We start from the raw sequence: 20,671 nt of genomic DNA on the forward strand, positions 1-20,671 counted from the left end.
GGTCTCCGAGCTGACAGTCCATGCTGCTGCAAACGTCGTCTAACTGTTCGTGCAGATGGTTGTTGTCTTCAAAACGTCCCCATCTGTTGACTCAGGGATCGAGACGTGGCTGCACGATCCGTTACAGCCATGCGGATAAGATGCCTGTCATCTCGACTGCTAGTGATACGAGGTCGTTGGGATCCAGCACGGCGTTCCATATTACCCTCCTGAACCCACCGAGTCCATATTCTGCTACCAGTCATTGGATCTCGACCAACGCGAGCAGCAATGTCGCGATACGATAAACCGTAATCGCGATAGGCTACAATCCGACCTTTATCAAACTCGGAATCGTGATGGTACGCATTTCTCCTCCTTACACGAGGCATCACAACAACGTTTCACCAAGCAACGCTGGTCAACTGCTGTTTGTGTATGAGAAATCTGTTGGAAACTTTCCTAATGTCAGCACGTTGTAGGTGTCGCCACGGGCGCCAACCTTTTGTGAATGCTCTGAAAAGCTAATCATTTGCATATCACAGCATCTTCTTCCTGTAGGTTAAATTTCGCGCCTGTAGCACGTCATCTTCGTGGTGTAGCAATTTTAATTGCCAGTAGTGTATTATTGTAGTCTTTCCATACCCGAAATGAGTTTGGCCAATCCCTATGTATCCAATATGTCATTTTTGGTGAAATGATATACTATAGAAATAAATCTGCATTTGTTTGGCCGCTAACACCTCTCTTCTGTCCCACACGAGAGGCAACAACCGACTCGTCGGTTTCATGTGTTGCTAGTTTTTCCTGAGGTATTTTAAAAACAATATATTTTCGCTAATGAGTGGTGTAACTACAATTTATGTGGCACTACTGAGAGTTACCGCCGTAATATTTCGCACTTCTGCACTTAATCACAACACAACTTCAGGAATCAGAAATTGCTGGTGAATGTCCACGTCCAGACACAGGGACATAAATTATAGTTCTTATATTGATTTGGTACTCGAAATATAGCTTTTCCAATCTCCATAGACCCCAAATAGCTGTCTGGAAAAACTAATATGCTACTGACATTAGCCACTGCGTCTTGCGACTCTCTGGGTGCTAAGATCTGTGTGTGTGTGTGTGTGTGTGTGTGTGTGTGTGTGTGTGTGTGTGTGTGTGTGTGTGTGTGTGTGCGCTCGGGTTTGCGTCAGTGATGTCAGTGATTATGCGTGTATTCGTGTCTGTGTCTGCATGAGGGCATGAGAGGGAGAGAGAGAGAGAAAGAAGGGAAATAGAGACTGAGGTAGCATGGAGGATGGAGGATTGTAGAAGTGCAAAATAAAAGATTGAAATGCGAGAAAACTTGATTTTATAGAAAAGTAAACTAAGAGAGAAAAGAAAGAATGCAAGGATATTTTCAGATCGAAGATTTGGGGATTTAAAAGAAAACTGATTCGTGGGTTTTGGGAGGAATTATAGGGGTTAAAGTTAAAAAAAGAGTAAGGTAGCATGTGACATTACAAGAAAAACTATACCGACAACGAAAACTGCTTGATTTGTTAATTACTTTTGGGAGGATTGAAAGACAGGCAAGTGAGACAAGCGTGTAAGGGAAAGAGAGAGATAGAAACAGAGTTATGAGGAGAAATTAAAGGTAATTAAATATTAGAAATCTTTTACATATTTTTGTGAGGAAGCAATGGGGTAGCAATAGAGGGAAAAAAGTACCCTCGAATTTATTTCTCTTCAAGTATGTAGACAGAGAGCAAAAGAATAAGAAATGTAATATTTAAAAAAATATGTATTTAAAAGGAACTTGTGTCTATTAAAAACGTAACTTACACGAAAACTAACTCATATTCTATTATCTCGGGTTCGATACTGTTCTGTAGCCAAGTAATTTTTCACTGGGTCTCTAACAGAAAGCTGAGTAAAATAACAACTAAATAAAACAGAATGTTTTCAGCGGTCAAATATCTTGTCCAGGAACACCCATTATTTAGGAATGATAACTGTTAGGTGTAGCTGTACGAATTTGTGAAATTTCTTACGCCTGACTGTTAATGATATCATGTTCGGTTCTATCTTTTAAAAACAGCTCTCCTTAAGTAGCTGTTGTTTTTGGACTTTTTTGGCATAAGACACTGTATCTTCAGCGACATTAGCTACCTGAAAAAAAAGAGCCTGAATTGACATAAAGTCGATAAACAGTGGAGCCAACGTCTTACTGCATCAACAACCTCCCCTGACGTGGAAGCAGTTCCGCACAGATGGCCCTTCATTACTCTTTGTGGTCTTCTGTTAGGCTGCGAGGAACCTTTAAGTACCCCAACTGGCCGACGGGCGTGTCAGCACTACCAACGGTACATCTAGTTGTGCAGCGAGGTGTTCGTCATCCGTAGATCACGTCGAATGAGAGTATCCGCGCGTTACAACATTGCAGGAGTCACAGCTGTGTGCGGCAGGCCCGTATGCGGGAGGCCAGACAGGTTTGCGCAACCTTGTTGCTATGATGATAGACGCCTCGCCCAACGATGCATCGTGCTTTTGGTGATTGCCACCTCCCCGTAGACATTCTGCAAGTGCATATGAATATCTGCGATCCTCTACTTTTCCACCAAAAGAAGCTAAATGACAGCTCTCTGCTTGGAACACCTCTCCGTTAGAGAAGCCATTTTGAAACTTATGTATAGCGCCGCCACCTATCGAAACTCCATGAAACTGTAGGGGCTGAAGAGGAAATATTACACGATGTCCCACAAAAGATTCCGCATATTTTTAAACTAAATTGGCCGAGGAAAAATATTTGATTCATTTCTTACCGAACGCCTCTCATATAGTCTATGTTAGTACCAATTAGCACACCACTAATAGCGTATTTGAGCATTAAAGAACTCTTTATTGCTCATCTGTAATAACTTACATTTTTTCTACGTGATGAAGTTCATCACAACAAATAGAAATTGTTTCCAGCTCATCCAGCAACCTTCTACAGTCACTCAATGAGGGCACGTTCCCGTACACTACAATTTTGCTTGCAAACAGTCGCAGACTACTGCAACCGTATATCCGTCAGGTCACTTATGCATACAGAGAACAAGAGCAGTCATATTACACTTCCCAGGGGCACTCATGACGAAACTTTTGTCTCTGAGGAACACTCGCCGTCCAGGACAACGTTCCGTAAGCACGGACTTTAGTAAACAGTCTACAGTGGGGCACCGTGTCAAATGTTTTCCGGAAATTAACAAATACTGTAATAAATAAGAGTTCACAAGCGTGTTTGCTGAAATTTGCACTGTCGAAGTATCAATTTACAGCCGGACTGATTGCCATTCGAAGCACTATTCTCAGGCTGTCACTTAAGGTAACAATTTTGTACAGGCAAACGATTGTACGGAAAACAGTAGAGGACCCGTAAGAAATCTACGTTATGTGGGTTGCATGCAAATCAGGAGTAATACAATGAAGATCGTTCGGATACTTCTGAGCAAGACAGTACTAAGAACTAACATAATAGTCTCCATAACTCAACCATTTACCTGCAGATCTGAAGCTGATTTTCGCAGGTTCGAATCCTGCCTCGGGCATGGATGTTTGTGATGTCCTTAGGTTAGTTAGGTTTAACTAGTTCTAAGTTCTAGGGGACTGATGACCTTAGCAGTTGAGTCCCATAGTGCTCAGAGCCATTTGAACCATTTTTGAAGCTGATTTCGAAAAATAGGAGGGATCGAGAGAACCTAAACTATTATGCAGGTAGCGAGCCGACAAGTTATCCAGTACACCGTCTTCATTTCAGTGAGGTACTTGAAGCTACTCCTAGTACAAAAGGGAAACTGGACGTAGCCTTCCGCGGCCACAGTCACATAATTTTAACGCTTCGCTGGGTATATTGTCGCGTCATACCATAAAATAACACGTGGTGAATAAAACATGTAGACCAATGGTAAGGTCACTGCAACCGTGGCCGAAACGTAGGTTTGATTCGGTGACAGTAATTTTACGATATGGTGCAGCACCATAACCAGAAAACTTTTATGTTAAAATGGGTTTTTTAGTAATAATATACTACATATGGTGAAATACTCGTACTTGGAGAACACTTGAGTATGGCCTGTTGTTGTTGTTGTGGTCTTCAGTCCTGAGACTGGTTTGATGCAGCTCTCCATGCTACTCTATCCTGTGCAAGCTTTTTCATCTCCCAGTACCTACTGCAACCTACATCCTTCTGAATCTGCTTAGTGTATTCATCTCTTGGTCTCCCTCTACGATTTTTACCCTCCACGCTGCCCTCCAATACTAAATTGGTGATCCCTTGATGCCTCAGAACATGTCCTACCAACCGATCCCTTCTTCTGGTCAAGTTGTGCCACAAACTTCTCTTCTCCCCAATCCTATTCAATACTTCCTCATTAGTTATGTGATCTACCCATCTAATCTTCAGCATTCTTCTGTAGCACCACATTTCGAAAGCTTCTATTCTCTTCTTGTCCAAACTATTTATCGTCCATGTTTCACTTCCATACATGGCTACACTCCATACAAATACTTTCAGAAATGACTTCCTGACACTTAAATCAATACTGGATGTTAACAAATTTCTCTTCTTCAGAAACGCTTTCCTTGCCATTGCCAGCCTACATTTTATATCCTCTCTACTTCGACCATCATCAGTTATTTTGCTCCCCAAATAGCAAAACTCCTTTACTACTTTAAGTGCCTCATTTCCTAATCTAATTCCCTCAACATCACCCGACTTAATTAGACTACATTCCATTATCCTTGTTTTGCTTTTGTTGATGTTCATCTTATATCCTCCTTTCAAGACACTGTCCATTCCATTCAACTGCTCTTCCAAGTCCTTTGCTGTCTCTGACAGAATTACAATGTCATCGGCGAACCTCAAAGTTTTTATTTCTTCTCCATGAATTTTAATACCTACTCCGAATTTTTCTTTTCTTTCCTTTACTGCTTGCTCAATATACAGATTGAACAACATCGGGGAGAGGCTACAGCCCTGTCTTACTCCCTTCCCAACCACTGCTTCCCTTTCATGTCCCTCGACTCTTATAACTGCCATCTGGTTTCTGTACAAATTGTAAATAGCCTTTCGCTCCCTGTATTTTACCCCTGCCACCTTTAGAATTTGAAAGAGAGTATTCCAGTCAACATTGTCAAAAGCTTTCTCTAAGTCTACAAATGCTAGAAACGTAGGTTTGCCTTTCCTTAATCTTTCTTCTAAGATAAGTCGTAAGGTCAGTATTGCCTCACGTGTTCCAGTGTTTCTACGGAATCCAAACTGATCTTCCCCGAGGTTGGCTCCTACTAGTTTTTCCATTCGTCTGTAAAGAATTCGTGTTAGTATTTTGCAGCTGTGACTTATTAAGCTGATAGTTCGGTAATTTTCACATCTGTCAACACCTCCTTTCTTTGGGATTGGAATTATTACATTCTTCTTGAAGTCTGAGGGTATTTCGCCTATTTCATACATCTTGCTCACCAGATGGTAGAGTTTTGTCAGGACTGGCTCTCCCACGGCCGTCAGTAGTTCCAATGGAATATTGTCTACTCCGGGGGCCTTGTTTCGACTCAGGTCTTTCAGTGCTCTGTCAAACTCTTCACGCAGTATCATATCTCCCATTTCATCTTCATCTACATCCTCTTCCATTTCCATAATATTGTCCTCAAGTACATCGCCCTTGTATAGACCCTCTATATACTCCTTCCACCTTTCTGCTTTCCCTTCTTTGCTTAGAACTGGGTTTCCATCTGAGCTCTTGATATTCATACAAGTCGTTCTCTTATCTCCAAAGGTCTCTTTAATTTTCCTGTAGGCAGTATCTATCTTACCCCTAGTGAGATAGGCCTCTACATCCTTACATTTGTCCTCTAGCCATCCCTGTTTAGCCATTTTGCACTTCCTGTCGATCTCATTTTTGAGACGTTTGTATTCCTTTTTGCCTGTTTCACTTACTGCATTTTTATATTTTCTCCTTTCATCAATTAAATTCAATATTTCTTCTGTTACCCAAGGATTTCTACTAGCCCTCGTCTTTTTACCTACTTGATCCTCTGCTGCCTTCACTACTTCATCCCTCAAAGCTACCCATTCTTCTTCTTCTGTATTTGTTTCCCCCATTCCTGTCAATTGCTCCCTTATGCTCTCCCTGAATCTCTGTACAACCTCTGGTTCTTTTAGTTTATCCAGGTCCCATCTCCTTAAATTCCCACCTTTTTGCAGTTTCTTCAGTTTTAATCTACAGGTCATAACCAATAGATTGTGGTCAGAGTCCACATCTGCCCCTGGAAATGTCTTACAATTTAAAACCTGGTTCCTAAATCTCTGTCTTACCATTATATAATCTATCTGATACCTTTTAGTATCTCCAGGGTTCTTCCATGTATACAACCTTCTTTCATGATTCTTAAACCAAGTGTTAGTTATGATTATGTTGTGCTCTGTGCAAAATTCGACCAGGCGGCTTCCTCTTTCATTTCTGTCCTCCAATCCATATTCACCTACTATGTTTCCTTCTCTCCCTTTTCCTACACTCGAATTCCAGTCACCCATGACTATTAAATTTTCGTCTCCCTTCACAATCTGAATAATTTCTTTTATTTCATCATACATTTCTTCAATTTCTTCGTCATCTGCAGAGCTAGTTGGCATATAAACATGTACTACTGTAGTAGGCGTGGGCTTCGTATCTATCTTGGCCACAATAATGCGTTCACTATGCTGTTTGTAGTAGCTTACTCGCATTCCTATTTTCCTGTTCATTATTAAACCTACTCCTGCATTACCCCTATTTGATTTTGTGTTTATAACCCTGTAGTCACCTGACCAGAAGTCTTGTTCCTCCTGCCACCGAACTTCACTAATTCCCACTATATCTAACTTCAACCTATCCATTTCCCTTTTTAAATTTTCTAACCTACCTGCCCGATTAAGGGATCTGACATTCCACGCTCCGATCCGTAGAACGCCAGTTTTCTTTCTCCTGATAACGACATCCTCTTGAGTAGTCCCCGCCCGGAGATCCGAATGGGGGACTATTTTACCTCCGGAATATTTTACCCAAGAGGACGCCATCATCATGTAATCATACAGTAAAGCTGCATGCCCTCGGGAAAAATTACGGCTGTAGTTTCCCCTTGCTTTCAGCCGTTCGCAGTACCAGCACAGCAAGGCCGTTTTGGTTATTGTTACAAGGCCAGATCAGTCAATCATCCAGACTGTTGCCCTTGCAACTACTGAAAAGGCTGCTGCCCCTCTTCAGGAACCACACGTTTGTCTGGCCTCTCAACAGATACCCCTCCGTTGTGGTTGCACCTACGGTACGGCCATCTGTATCGCTGAGGCACGCAAGCCTCCCCACCAACGGCAAGGTCCATGGTTCATGGGGGGGAGTATGGCCTAGTAACCAAAATCGGTCTTTGCAGTAAATACATTTATTCAACTTTTTCATCTTCATAGTAACAAGTGTAGGTTACAATGTACAGCCAGAAAGTAGGACTGTGGTGGGCAACGAGAGCATAAAACAACTAATGTATCTAAGAATGTCTGTAGGTACTACATAATTTGTTTCTGAGAATATATGTTGTATGATACATAAAGTCCACCTAGGGTAAACAAGTTCATGTATGACATATACAAAAATAATAGTTTCTATAAATTTCTCTTACACCTTTAAAGGAGAGAACATTTCACTAGAGCATTACGATTCAGAACGGGCAGTTAGTGAGCGCAAACCCGGATAACGATCAGAGACAAAGTTGTAGGCTTTGTGCACAGAAAGTATGGCAGCGACAATATACACTCAGGTGAACGTGTGCTCTGTTTATTTCTCGTAACATTTCGTGTGTCGAACAACGGTCAGGTAGCAAGAGACACAGACAAATAGATACGAATGGGAACAGTGCTGATAAATATTCAGATGACAATGGCAATTTTCTGTTAGCCTTTAGAAAGTAAAGGTCATTTGTTGCTGCCATACAGTAAACTCCAACAAGGCACTTGTGTCCGACACGCTCCACATTTATTAAGTAGAGTTTCACTTTATTTATATTCTCTGTTAGTATTATTAGGTAAGGAAGAAAGATTAGGATTTAACCTTCCGTCGACGTTGAGAACACTACAGACGGGTCTCAAGCTGCAAGTGAACAAGTACTGGAAAGGTAATAGGCCATGAATTCTTCAAGGCATCCTCTCGCCAACTCCTTAAGAAATAGAAAACATAACTCTGGATGGCCAGACAGCCATTTGAGCCCCACTACTCCTGCAATAATGTCTAGTCACCTTACAAATCATATACGTACAGCCAATGAACTAAATCGTTCCACATAATTTCGACAGAGATAGTGTCAAAGACAGATGGATCGCCGAAATATCGTCTACTGAAGATGATCATAACCGGCAGCATACTCGTGAAGAGCATAATCATATAAGATGCCGGGAAAATCTACGGGATAACATAATTTGAGAAGGTTATGTATCTGCTGGTACTGGATGGTTTCAGGTTGATTTTATAATGGTAAGGCAGATTTCGCATCCAGATTGTCAAGTGTAAGATGTTTCCGGGGGCAGATGTGGACTCTGACCGTAAATTATTAGCTATGAACTGCAGATTAAAACGGAAGAAATTTTTTATAAAAGTAAGAAATTAAGAACATGAGATGTGGATATGTAGAAAGAACCAGAGGTTGTTGAGTGTTCAAGAGGGAGCATGAGGCAACAACTGACTGAAGCAAGGGAATGAAATACAATAGAAGACAAATGGATAGCTTAGAGAGATGAAACAGTGAAGGCAGTAAAGGATCAAATAGGTAAAAAGAAAAGACCTAGTAGAAATGCTTTGATAACAACGGAGGTATCGAGTTTAATTGACGAATGGAGAATATATAAAAATGCGACAAATTAAGCATTTGAAATGGAATACAGACCTCTACAGAATGAGATTGACAGGAAGTGCAAAATGATTAGAAGACAACTGCAAGCCTGTAGAAGCATGCGTAACTAGGAGAACGATAGATGCTATCTATTTGAAAATTAAAGATATCTTGGGAGGAAGCAGTACCACATAAACGAATATGAAGAGCTCAGATGACAAGCCAATACTAAGAAAAAGGAGGAAGCTGAAATGTGGAACAGATTTATGGAAGGGCTGTGCTAGGGAAATGAACGTAAAGGCAAAATTGTAGAAAGAGAAGATCAATTAGATGAGAACGAGATGGGATATATGATACATCGAGAAAAACTTGACAGAACCCTGAAAGGCCTAAGTCGAAACTAGTACTCTGGAGTAGACGCTATATCCTCAGAGTTATTGAGATGCCTGGTGTGCAAGATAGACCTATATGACATAGGCGATATGCTCACAGACTTGAGAAAGAATATAATAATTACAGTCCCAGGAAAGGCGGTGCAGACTGATGTGAATTTTACCGATCTTTCAGTTCAATAAATCGTGATTGTAAAATACCGATACCGATTATTTGTAGAAGAGTGGAAAAACTGTTAAAAGCTAACTACGGGGCAGATCAGTTTGGGTTCCGGAGAAATACTGGAACACGCGAGGTGATACTGATCTTGCGTCTTATTTTACAAGACAATTTGCAGAAAGGCAAACCTATTTTTATAGCATATGCCAATTTAGAGAAAGCGTTCGACGATAGTGACTGGAATAAATTCTTTGCAATTATGAAGGTAACAGAGGTAAAATGCAGAAAACGAAAGATTGTTTACAACGTGTACAGAAACTAGACTGCAGTCATCAGAGTCGAGGGGTATGAGCAAGGCAGAGACTCTGGAGGGTTTGTAGCCTATCCCAAACGTTATTCACTCTGTGCACTAAACAACCACTAAATAAAACCAAGGAGAGAATATAAAATAGAATTGAAGTTTCATTAAAATGAAATAAAAGCTTGGAGGTTTCATGATGACATTATAATTCTGTCAGAGACGCAAAAGGACGTAGAAGAAGAGTTGGACGGAATGGATAGTGTCTTGAACACAAGTTGTAAGTTGATCATAAACAAATGTAAGTAAAGGGTAATAAAATATAGGCAAATTAAATCAGACAATTTCGAGGGAATTAGACTAGGAAATGTAACCATAAAAGTAGCTGATGAGTTTTTCTATATGGACAGGAAACTAACTGATGCTGACAGAAGCAGGGACGATACAAATTGTTAAATGTTTATAGCAGGAAAATCATTTCTGAAAAAGAGGTACTTGCAAACCTCTCATATAATTTTGGTACTAGGAAGTAGTCTTTTCTGAAGGTATTTTTCTGAATAGTAGCCTTTCACGAAAATGAAACACGGACAATTAGCACTTCAGAGGAAAAGAGAATGGAAGCTTTTAAAACGTGGTGTTGTGAAAGTGTTGTGTCAACGCCCTTCCTAGCAAACTGCGCAAGTCATGGCTAGGCGGACTACCATGTTACTTGTGAAATTCCGCTGTCAGAGCCAGAATACTGCTGAAGAGGCTTGTTGCAAGACACCAGCCCGTCGTAGTGGCTGAATGGTGTTATCTCATGTCACGCTGACGCGGGTTACCTCAGTCCCATACGATTTCAGAGGCTTGACCGAGTCACTACAAAGCCGGGCAGATTTTTCATAAATAAAGCCACCCGGACATACCAGTGACTGTCTGGCAGTGCTTCCTACGATGAGAACTACTCCACGGCAGCCGTTGGCCTAATGTGGGCGACCCAGTCTCGCTTACAACTAACCGCCGTCTCCATCGCTAGTCAGTGGGTCGCTCCTAGAACCGCCGCTCCGACTGGAGACTACTCGAGGCTGTCTTCAGCCTGCTCCTGGGAGCCACCAAAGAACACCTGATGCAGCCACGCGCTACAAGACTACTGCTGATGTGACCGCCGGGGCCGCCTTCCTAAACGGCATTCTCGTAGCAGTCGCCGCCAGAGACGCCACCTTTTATTTTTGTGGGGTTGATTCTGACGACTAGAGTTTTCGCGCGCCGTCGAGATGCCACCAAGGTCAGAAGAGGCCGGTGACATAGAATAACATCTCGGGTCAGCATACAGCATCGTCATTGCGGCGTGGTGTGTGGAGACCAATGGCGGCTCGTAGCCAAAATTAACTTGGGTCTTGCTCCAGAGAAGTTTCAGCTTTTATTTTAAATTTGTGTAAAAGAAAAGGAAGACGTATAAACAGAAAATTTATTCATAAACTTGCAAAAATCCTAAAAGAACAAAGTCAAATATTTTTTAGTTGCTTTAAGCTAAATGGTTAGAAATCAAACTTCATCTATTCATTTGAAAAGAAATTCATTCTTGTTTTAACTGGCGTAAAAAAAATCAATAATTTTCTTCTTGATCACAGCATGACATCTGAGGAAATTTTCCTCCACTGAAGGCATTACAAGCATACTTCGTTCTGCCTCTGATTTAGGTATGGAGACTACCAAGAAGATTTTTATCAGTTTCATAATTTCACTAAGAACACCGTCTAGATTTTTTCCCAGATAAATTTCAGCAGCTCCGTTAATTTGCAATATTAATGCATATGAGTCCTAAACTAAACTCTTAGCTCAGTTTCAAGCTTTTCTTTGCCAACCATGTAGTATGTTCAGTTGTCAGTAATATCTAATGTTTAGGTCGCTCATTCTTAAAGTTAGCGGAGCATTTCTTGTTGAAGAATTTAGCAGCTACTATGTCACAGGAAAAATAACTAGACATAATACACTGAAGAGCCAAGAAACTGGTGCACCTACCTAATACACTAATATCGTGTAGGCACCCCCCCCCCCCCCCCCGAGCACGCACAAGTGCCGCAACACGACTTGGCATGGAGTCGACTAACGTCTGAAGTAATTCAGAGGGAATTGACACCATGAATCCGGCAGCGCTCAGCGCTGTCCATAAATCCGCAAGAGTGCGACGGGGTGGAGGTCTCTTCTGAACAGCACGTTGCAAGGCATCCCAGATAACCTCAATAATGCTCATGTCTCTCATGTCTGGAGAGTATGGTGGCCAGCGGAAGTGTTCAAACTCAGAAAAATGTTCTTGGAGCCACTCTGTAGCAAATCTGGACGTGTGGGGTGCCGCATTGTCCTGCTGGAATTGCCCAAGTTCGTCGGATGCACAATGGACATGAATGGATGCAGGTGATCAGACAGGATGCTTACCTACGTGTCACCTGTCAGAGTCTTATCTAGGCGTAGCAGGGTTTCCATATCACTTCAACTGCACACGCCCCACACCATTAAAATCCTCCACCAGCTTGAACAGTCCACTGCTGACATACAGGGTGCATGGATTCATAAGGTTATCTTTAGACCCGTACACGTCCATCCGTTCCGCTCAATACAATCTGAAACGAGACTCGTCCGACCAGGCAACATGTTTCCTGACATCAACAGTCAAATGTCGGTATTGACGGGCGCAGGCGAGGCGTAAGGCTTTGTGTTACGCAGTCATCAAAGGTACAAGAGTAGGCCTTCGGCTCCGAAAGCCCATATCGATGATGTTTCGTTGAATGGTTCGCACGCTGACACTTGCTGATGGCCCAGCATTGAAATCTGCAGCAATTTGCAGAAGGGTCGCACTTCTGTCACGTTGAAAGATTCCTTTCAGTCGTCGTTGGTCCCGTTCTTGCAGGATCTTTTTCCGGCCGCATTGATGTCGGAGATTTGATGTTTTACCGGATTTCTGATATTCACGATACACTCGTGAAATGGTCGTACGAGAAAATTCCCGCTTCATCGCTACCTCGTACATGCTGGGTCCCTTCGCTCTTGCGTCGACTATAAAACCATGTTAAAACTCACTTAAATCTTGATAATCTTCCATTGGAGCAGCAGTAACCGATCTAACAACTGCGCCAGACACTTATTGTCTTATATGGGCGTTGCTGACCGCAGTGCCATATTCTGCCTGTTTATATACCTCTGTATTTGAATAAGCATGCCTATACCATTTTCTTTGGCGTTTCAATGTATCAACACGCATACGGTCACACATTTCCTTAACTTATAGTATGACTGTCTTTGAAGAATTGTCACAGTATTTTCAGTTTATTAATTCTAAAATAGCAGTTTTGAATACTGTTGTATGATCATTAACATTAAACACACTAATTTCTCTAGACTGCGATTTATTGTAAATTATTTGAAGAAGAGGCACATTCTTATAAACAGCTCCAACGGAAACCAAATTACCATTAACAGGTATTTTAAAATTACTGTTTCTTCTCCAGTACTTTGATCTACATTTGACTTTCGCTGAATTTCAGTAAGACCGTTTTCTAAAGGTTATAAATTTTCCTGTGCTCTGTTTGCGGTCCGTAAGTTGAGTTTCCACCTGGTAGACAAGGGACGTGGAATGCTGACGTCCATATGCTTTTTGAAAATGGACACATACACTGCAGTGATCTTTTAAGAACGTTGTAATAGCCAGAATGATAGAGAAATATATTCTTACTTTGCATGTTCTGCTTGCTGTATTTCTCATTATAAAATTAAGCTGATGTACGTAACAGTGACTGAAATGTGTATTACTATAAACTGCTTTGATTTTTCTTCGACGCCTGCTTTTTTGCCATTCATGACATCAACACCATCAAATCTCTAAGCTACCAGTCTTTGTCCATTTCCTCGAACGACTATTCTCTATTACTCTAAAGTACATTTTGATACGACATCTTCAGTTTGATATTCGGGAATATAAAATACCCAAAAAGGCACACATGTATCTCCATTCAATACGTACTGTGGAACAAGAACTACTTGAGTGTGTTCCAAAACATGCGTTGCCTCAGCAGCCATGATAATGGAAGCTTTTCTAGTTGCTGCTCTTATCTCATTTGTAGCAAGCAATCAAGTATCGCATTCTGAATGATCTTAGAAATACGTTTGAGAACTGCACTGGTACCTAATCGATCTTTCAAACTGGAATATAATTCGGAGACACAAATTACTAACCTTCAAAATACCCCTAGATGTACTGGATCATCTTTTTCATTATTGTTTGATCGTCCCCAGGTGGATGTCAAGGAGTTGGTGGATACTCTGACAGAGACCACAAGAATGAAATTCACAAGTAGTGTTTGATAAACTTTTTTACTTAACTTGGTTTCCAGTGATAGGTCCACATCACTGATTAGTACAAGTCCATGAATGAGTTCAAGTTCAAACATACACAGTACTAGCAGAGGCTGTGTGTCGAGTCACCACGATTAGAGCGCGAGCTAGACTGGGAAGATGCGTCTTACGGTGTTCAAGTGCAAACTGAGACACGTATAGCACGTGTGAGGACACATGATTTTACCACGCGACGTTCCCGTCCTACACGTGTCGTGCGGACCTGAGTACACTGAAACCCGTATGACGAGTATGCTCTTAAGCTAGGGTGACGCGCACATGCCAGATCCCGGTTACTCACCTACTGCTTACCAAACTGACAATGTATGATTCGCGAATAAAAGAGTTATTATTGTTAGACTTGGGTTCCGAATCAGGTTCGAACACTAATGCGAAGATGAAGTGTTGCTTCAATCATTAATTAATAAAAAACTGAAATTATCAAATAAACGTATTGCGTTTGAAAGGAAGAGATGTGGAAAGTTCTAAACCACGACTAAGACGAGTGATACTAATTTTAAAAATTGGTTTAGAATGAGTAGAAAGACGTTTTCCTGAAGTACATGGAATCATACAGTATACCATTGACTCAAATGGAGCCGGCCGGAGTGGCAGTGCGGTTCTAGCCACTACAGTCTGGAACCAAGCGACCGCTACGGTCGCAGGTTCGAATCCTGCCTCGGGCATGGACGTGTGTGATGTCCTTAGGTTAGTTAGGTTTAATTAGTTCTAGGCGACTGAACTAAAGTCGCATAGTGCTCAGAGCCATTTGAATCATTTTTTTTTTTTTACTCAAATGGATGTAATGCACAGCAGCCGATAGCAAATGAACAAAAACTGGCAGTATTTTTGTGCTAAGTAATGAACACTGACATTCATTTTCTTTGTTTAAGGAATTATTAAAATGTTGCACCCACGTATCTAGATATTTTATTTTCAACCCCAACGCAAAACTTATCATAAAGCTCTCTGCGTTCTCTCACAGCCTCTATTAACTTTTCTTCTGCCATTGTAAAAAGTAAACTATTCATCCACTGCACAACACGATGGTCAGTGTACCGTCAGCAGGCGAGAACAATAAGAGCGACAAGAATGCGGAAGACAGCCACGTGTGCCATGTGAGGAGAAGGGCTCACGTCGTTCGAAAACCATAGTCATGAATGTAGGTCTGCCTTCGTCAGAAATACATTTCAGCAAATAAAAGGTACCAGATCACCGGACTCTTTCAGGATACTCATTCTTTCAGAATAAAAGAGACCACTTCTTCATTTGTTTGGACTGTTGCATAATTAGTTTATCGATGCTGATACTGTGTATGCAACCATTGAAATGCTTTTTCTCGCCATGATGAGCCATTGCCATTTGTGAGAGTTTCTCGACTGTTCCTGTCTTGCAGTGGAAATCTCATGTTCACATGCATGTAGTAATAATGTCTCATATTACACCCATATCCAAGTAGCCACAGGGAAACTTATGAACTTTAAATGTTAGATGCTTTTTATCAGATGCAAAATGCTTCACGTCTGTGGAAATTACCCTATTAGAATTGTTGTAACAGATTGTACAGATACTCCAGCATAATAGCCAGCACATAGATAACTTGTTTTACTTTCCTGCCTTGCTTTTTGATCACATAATTTTATAATAAGTCTTACTTCCTTATTCACTACCCCCACGATGAATCGTCTGTCCCTTCCAGGTGAGCCTGCGGTCTAGCGTGACCCCTAAGTATTTCGTCGTCCCACTCCATGGGATAGTTTCTCCCAGGATTTCGACTGGCGTAAGCCCTGGCGGCAGAAGTCTTCGGGTGAAGACAGCTGCCTGGCTCTTCGTGGTGTTGAATTTCAGCCGTCATTTTGTTGCCCATGAGCCCAAGACGTCGCACCCGCGTTGGAGGCGGTTTCTCAACACTTGGGCATTCATGCTGCGAGTGAACAGGGCTGTATCATCGGCGTACAGCGCCAGTTCAACTCCTGCCACTTTCGGGGCGTCGGCAGTGTACAGGGAGTACAGCGAGGGGCAGAGTACCGACCCCTGCGGCACTCCTGCACGTATCTGACGGTCTGTGGACGTACCGTCGTCGGCCCTCACGTGGAAGATTCTTTCAGACCGGCACGATCGCAGCAGCGTCATGTGGGACGTCGGTAGCCTTTGTTCAAAAAGTTTGAACTCGAGACCGTCGTGCCACACCGGGTCAAAAGCTGGGGAGACATCGAGGAACATTGCCCCAACGTATTCCCTTGTTTCCAGTGCCCTCATCGCCGGTTCTACCGCCCGCAGGAGCTGGTGGGAAGTGGCATGTTCTTCTCGAAACCCAAACTGCTCGTCCGGGATGATGTCCTCCTGGGTGACGTGCCGCATCAGTCTACTCGCGTACACCCTCTCGAAAACGTCCGAGAGGGACGGGAGCAGGCTGATGGGTCGGTAGCTGAATGCCTGGCGTGGGTCCTTGCCGGATTTCAGAACGGCCACAAGCTCCGCGTGTTTCCACACCTGATAGGAGGATCTCGTTGAAAACATCGTCAAGTTGCCGGTGTAATCCCGGCGGAAGGTTCTTCAGCAGGAGGTTTGTGACGCCATCGCTGCCTCCAGCCTTCTTGGGTTCAGCATGTGAAGCTGTATAGCAACTTTTTTCCGTTATCGGCTCGATAACGTCGTCTTCTTCCCTTGCGGCGCGGAAGGTTTGTAGTTGCTCGTGGACCCGCCGTATGTGATCCGCGTCGATGACGTCGGCCACCGGTGTGAAGTTCGCTGCGAATGCGTCAGTCAGAGCTCTGCCTTTCGCGTCCGGGTCGCTGGCGAAGTCGTTCCCGACCTGTAAGAGCGGTATTCGCTGTCGCCGGCGTAGGAAGGATTTTACCACCCTCCATACACTACGATCTTCAGGATTGAGGGTAGACACAAGGTCTGCCCATTTCTGATTCCGGTGTTGGTCGACTGCTGCCTTCATTTCCCGTCTCATGCGGTTTAAGCGGCTCTTCGCGTCTGGTTCGCGAGTCAGCTGCCATTCACGAAACAGTCGGTTCTACTCGGTGATCGCGTCCTGAATAGGGCACGGTAGCTGTCCCGAGAAGTCTCGTGCCCCTTGGCGATGTCTCGGCGTGGCTTCATCTGCTGCTCAGAGTATTCTTCGGGTGAAGAATGCTAGGGCGACGTCTGCCCGACCTCTGCGTGATTTGGCGCGTCCTCGCGCAGTTCGAAGGCTTTCGTCCGAAAGCGCTCGGCGTCCAGTCTGCGATAGCTCGGACGGCTCTCTGGAAGAGAAGCTCCGACCACGTCGAGGCCAAAAATGATCGGTACGTGGTCGGAGGACAGGGCATTTCGCGTCTCGGCGGTCGCGAATTGCCCGATGCCCTTGAGAAGAGCAATATCGAGCACGTCCAGTTGTCCCCGTAGAGGGAAGATAGTGGGGTCAAACGGCCGCACGGCGATCGCGCCGTTGCGGTGAACAGCGCGGGAGAGGCGACGCCCGCTGCGGCCGACAGTTCGCGAGTTCCATTCGGTGTGTTTCGCATTGAAATCCCCGGCAATGAAAGCTCGCCCCTCCAGTGACAGTAGGGCCTCGAAGTCGGCTTCGTCTAGCGGTCTGCCAGGATGCCGGTACACCGACACGAAAAGAATCTTTCCGGCGGTGGTGTTCAAAACCTTTCCTGTGGCCTGCAGCACATTGAGCGCCGGCAGTTCGACCCGGTGGTAGCGCAGTGAGTTCTTCACGTAGATGGCAGTGCCGCCCCCGTGGGTGGCACTGTCATCTCAGTAGCAGCAAAAATTTGCTGCTCGCACGTCGACCCCGGGTTTGAGGACGGTCTCCTGTGCAAAGCAGATGTCGACCACCTCGGCCCGTAGGAATTGGCGAAATTCGCCCTGCTGTGGGTGGAGGCCCCTAGCGTTGAACGTGCAAATGGTTAACCCATAAATATGGTCGTTATCCATTTTAAGGCTGGCTTCTCCCGGCGGTTGCCCGTAGTCGGCAGCGGAGTGGCATGCTGGGAACGCCCTGCGCGGGCGGCAACCCTCCTCGCAGCCGCGGGCGCCGGCAAGCCGTCCTCCCCGAATGCAGGCGGCGCCGCCGGCGAAGGCAGCTGAGACGGCTGCGGTGCCGGTGCGGCCTCCCCTGCGAGCGGCTCTGGCTTCTCGGAGGGGGCGGCCGGCTTCCCCTTAGCGACGTCCGCAAAGTTGCGACTCGGGTTTACGCGGCTGGCGCGCTTCCCGCGCTTGAATGCGGCACATCTGCGATAGCAGGCGACGTGACCCCGCTGCAGTTGCAGCACCTCGGCCGGTCTTCTTTCTTCTTCGGGCAGTCCCGCGACTGGTGCTCCTCCGCGGATTTGCAGCAGCGCTCAGGCATCCTGCAATAGTTTGACACGTGATCCATGTGCTGGCAGTTGAAGCACTGAGCTCGCCTGCCTTTCGCACGGAGTGGTTCGACTTTTAAGGAGAAGTCGGCAATGTTGTCAACTTGAAAAATTTTCCGGTTGTCAACCAATACCACTAGGAACAAGGGCATATCCCTGTGGGTCCTGGGCGATGGCATCAGGCCGACGTGGAGGGTCTGGAAGCCGATTTCCTCCAGCTGCCGCTGTAGGAACGCCGGTTCTATCTTCAGCGGTAGGTGGCAAAAGACGATCTTCAGCGCTTCAGCTGTTCAGTGCTCTGCGTGAAGCAGTGCTACTTCTCGGTTTCGCAGAGCTGCATGAGTTTCGCGTGGTCCTCTATGCATTCTGCTCTTGCAGGTGTCGGGATGATGAAACAGTACTCCCTGCCTCTTTTTATACTGCCTGGTGCTCCTCCCGTGACATCTAGCGGTCAGTCCTGCATTACATAGCAGTGTCCGGACACTTTTCATCAGATGGCGTCCGCGTCCATAGCTGAGTGGTCAGTGCGGAAGAATGCCATGCGAGGAGCCTGGGTTCGATTCACGACCGGGTCGGAGATTTTCTTCGCTCGGGCACTGGGTGTTGTGTTGTCTTCACATCATATCATCCTCATCGACACGCTAGACGCTGAGGTGGTGTCAACCAAGAAGACTTGCACCAGGCGACCGGTCTACGCGACGGGACTCCCTCCCCACACATTTCATTTCAGAACACAGTGTATGTATGGAACCTCCCTCCACATAAAACCAGCTACCGTAATAACAGCACTCACTATACTGTACAAATGATTATGCGTCCATTAGTGACATATGCGGAAGTTGTGTTAAGAGAAAACCGTCTGCGTGGTAACAAACAGTTCCATACCTCTTACTGGTCGGTATCAACTATTTCGATTTCTGCAACCTGTCTATACACGAAAATAAACATATTGTTGACTTTTGATATTAATGCTCACGAACGATTTTACAAATGACGCAGCCTATTGTTGGTTTACATATTTATCCTTGCTAATGTAATGAACACCTTTATCATAAAAATCTCAGATATGTTAACATAGTCATGCCAGAGCACGACTGTCGGCTTCTCTTCATCTTTTACGTACTCCAGACCTCGTAAATAAATTGTAAACCTTTGTGTACTTTCAGGAATGACCGACTCACGCTAGAGTCGTCAATTGTGAATTTCAACACAATAATGTTTTCATATTATTTTTGGCCTAGTCAACAAAAAATTTAGCTTCCGTGAGACCACTGTCTTTAATAGACATTGGGTTTTGTCAGTAACCAGCAATAGCATTGGCGGTTTGATGCTTATTGGTATCTCTTTTCCCGCCATAGTATAGTCAACGTTCTTTTTCACGCTTTCAGCTACATCTCACTCCGTTACTAGGCTAGCATTCGGAAGGACGGCATGTGCTGTGTCAAAACGCAAGGGTTACGTTCGCCTATACAACTGATGAGCATCCGACCAGATAAATGGCTAATAACACCTGGTGATTACTATAAATATACGTGTACGATGTATTAAGGGTGACAAAACATGTTATAGATGATCCGAGAGCGTCGACGAAAAAAACAGGTGGTAAGCGTGCGCGACTTCAGCGACGCAACAACTCACCATCGCTGAATCCAGAGATGCTTTGATCGACGCGCAACAGCCGGCCGCTGTCGTAAGGAACCGACATCATCAATGAATAATTAATTAATTGTCAAAAGTTGGCGTGGCGCTGCGTGTTTGTTCGTGTAAATGGTTCCTATTGTATGACGTAAGAAGGTAGTTAGTTCCCGAGTAGACCTCTTACCGACTAAGTTGATATATCGGGGTATGGTACGTCTAGGTCGGATAGGATACCGACCCATTGCGTTTTGCATTGATGCACCGCAGTTGGTGTTTAAGGTTTGAGAGAGGGAAAGAAGTTTTGCTGGTAGAACCAGTATCTTATTTTGGTGCAGTTCACGGAATCAGCGTGGATACTTTGTATTTTAGACCCTGTTCATATACATGGCTGTGACGGTAGTTTCCTCCCAAAGCTGAGCTACGGAATGTGCTTAGGCTCTGTGTGATTTTATAAATAGTCGCGGATGAGACACGGGTTTATGCGAATTTATGTGCTAGGGTGATCGATTTATTGTCGTCCGGTGGACAGTTCGGTAGTGAGGAGTAGTTTGCGGTGATAGATACAGCGTGACCCGGGTTAGAGAGAAGGAGATTTGCAGTTGAT

Source organism: Schistocerca piceifrons, chromosome X, assembly GCF_021461385.2.
Source record: "Schistocerca piceifrons isolate TAMUIC-IGC-003096 chromosome X, iqSchPice1.1, whole genome shotgun sequence".
Lineage (NCBI taxonomy): Eukaryota > Metazoa > Arthropoda > Insecta > Orthoptera > Acrididae > Schistocerca > Schistocerca piceifrons.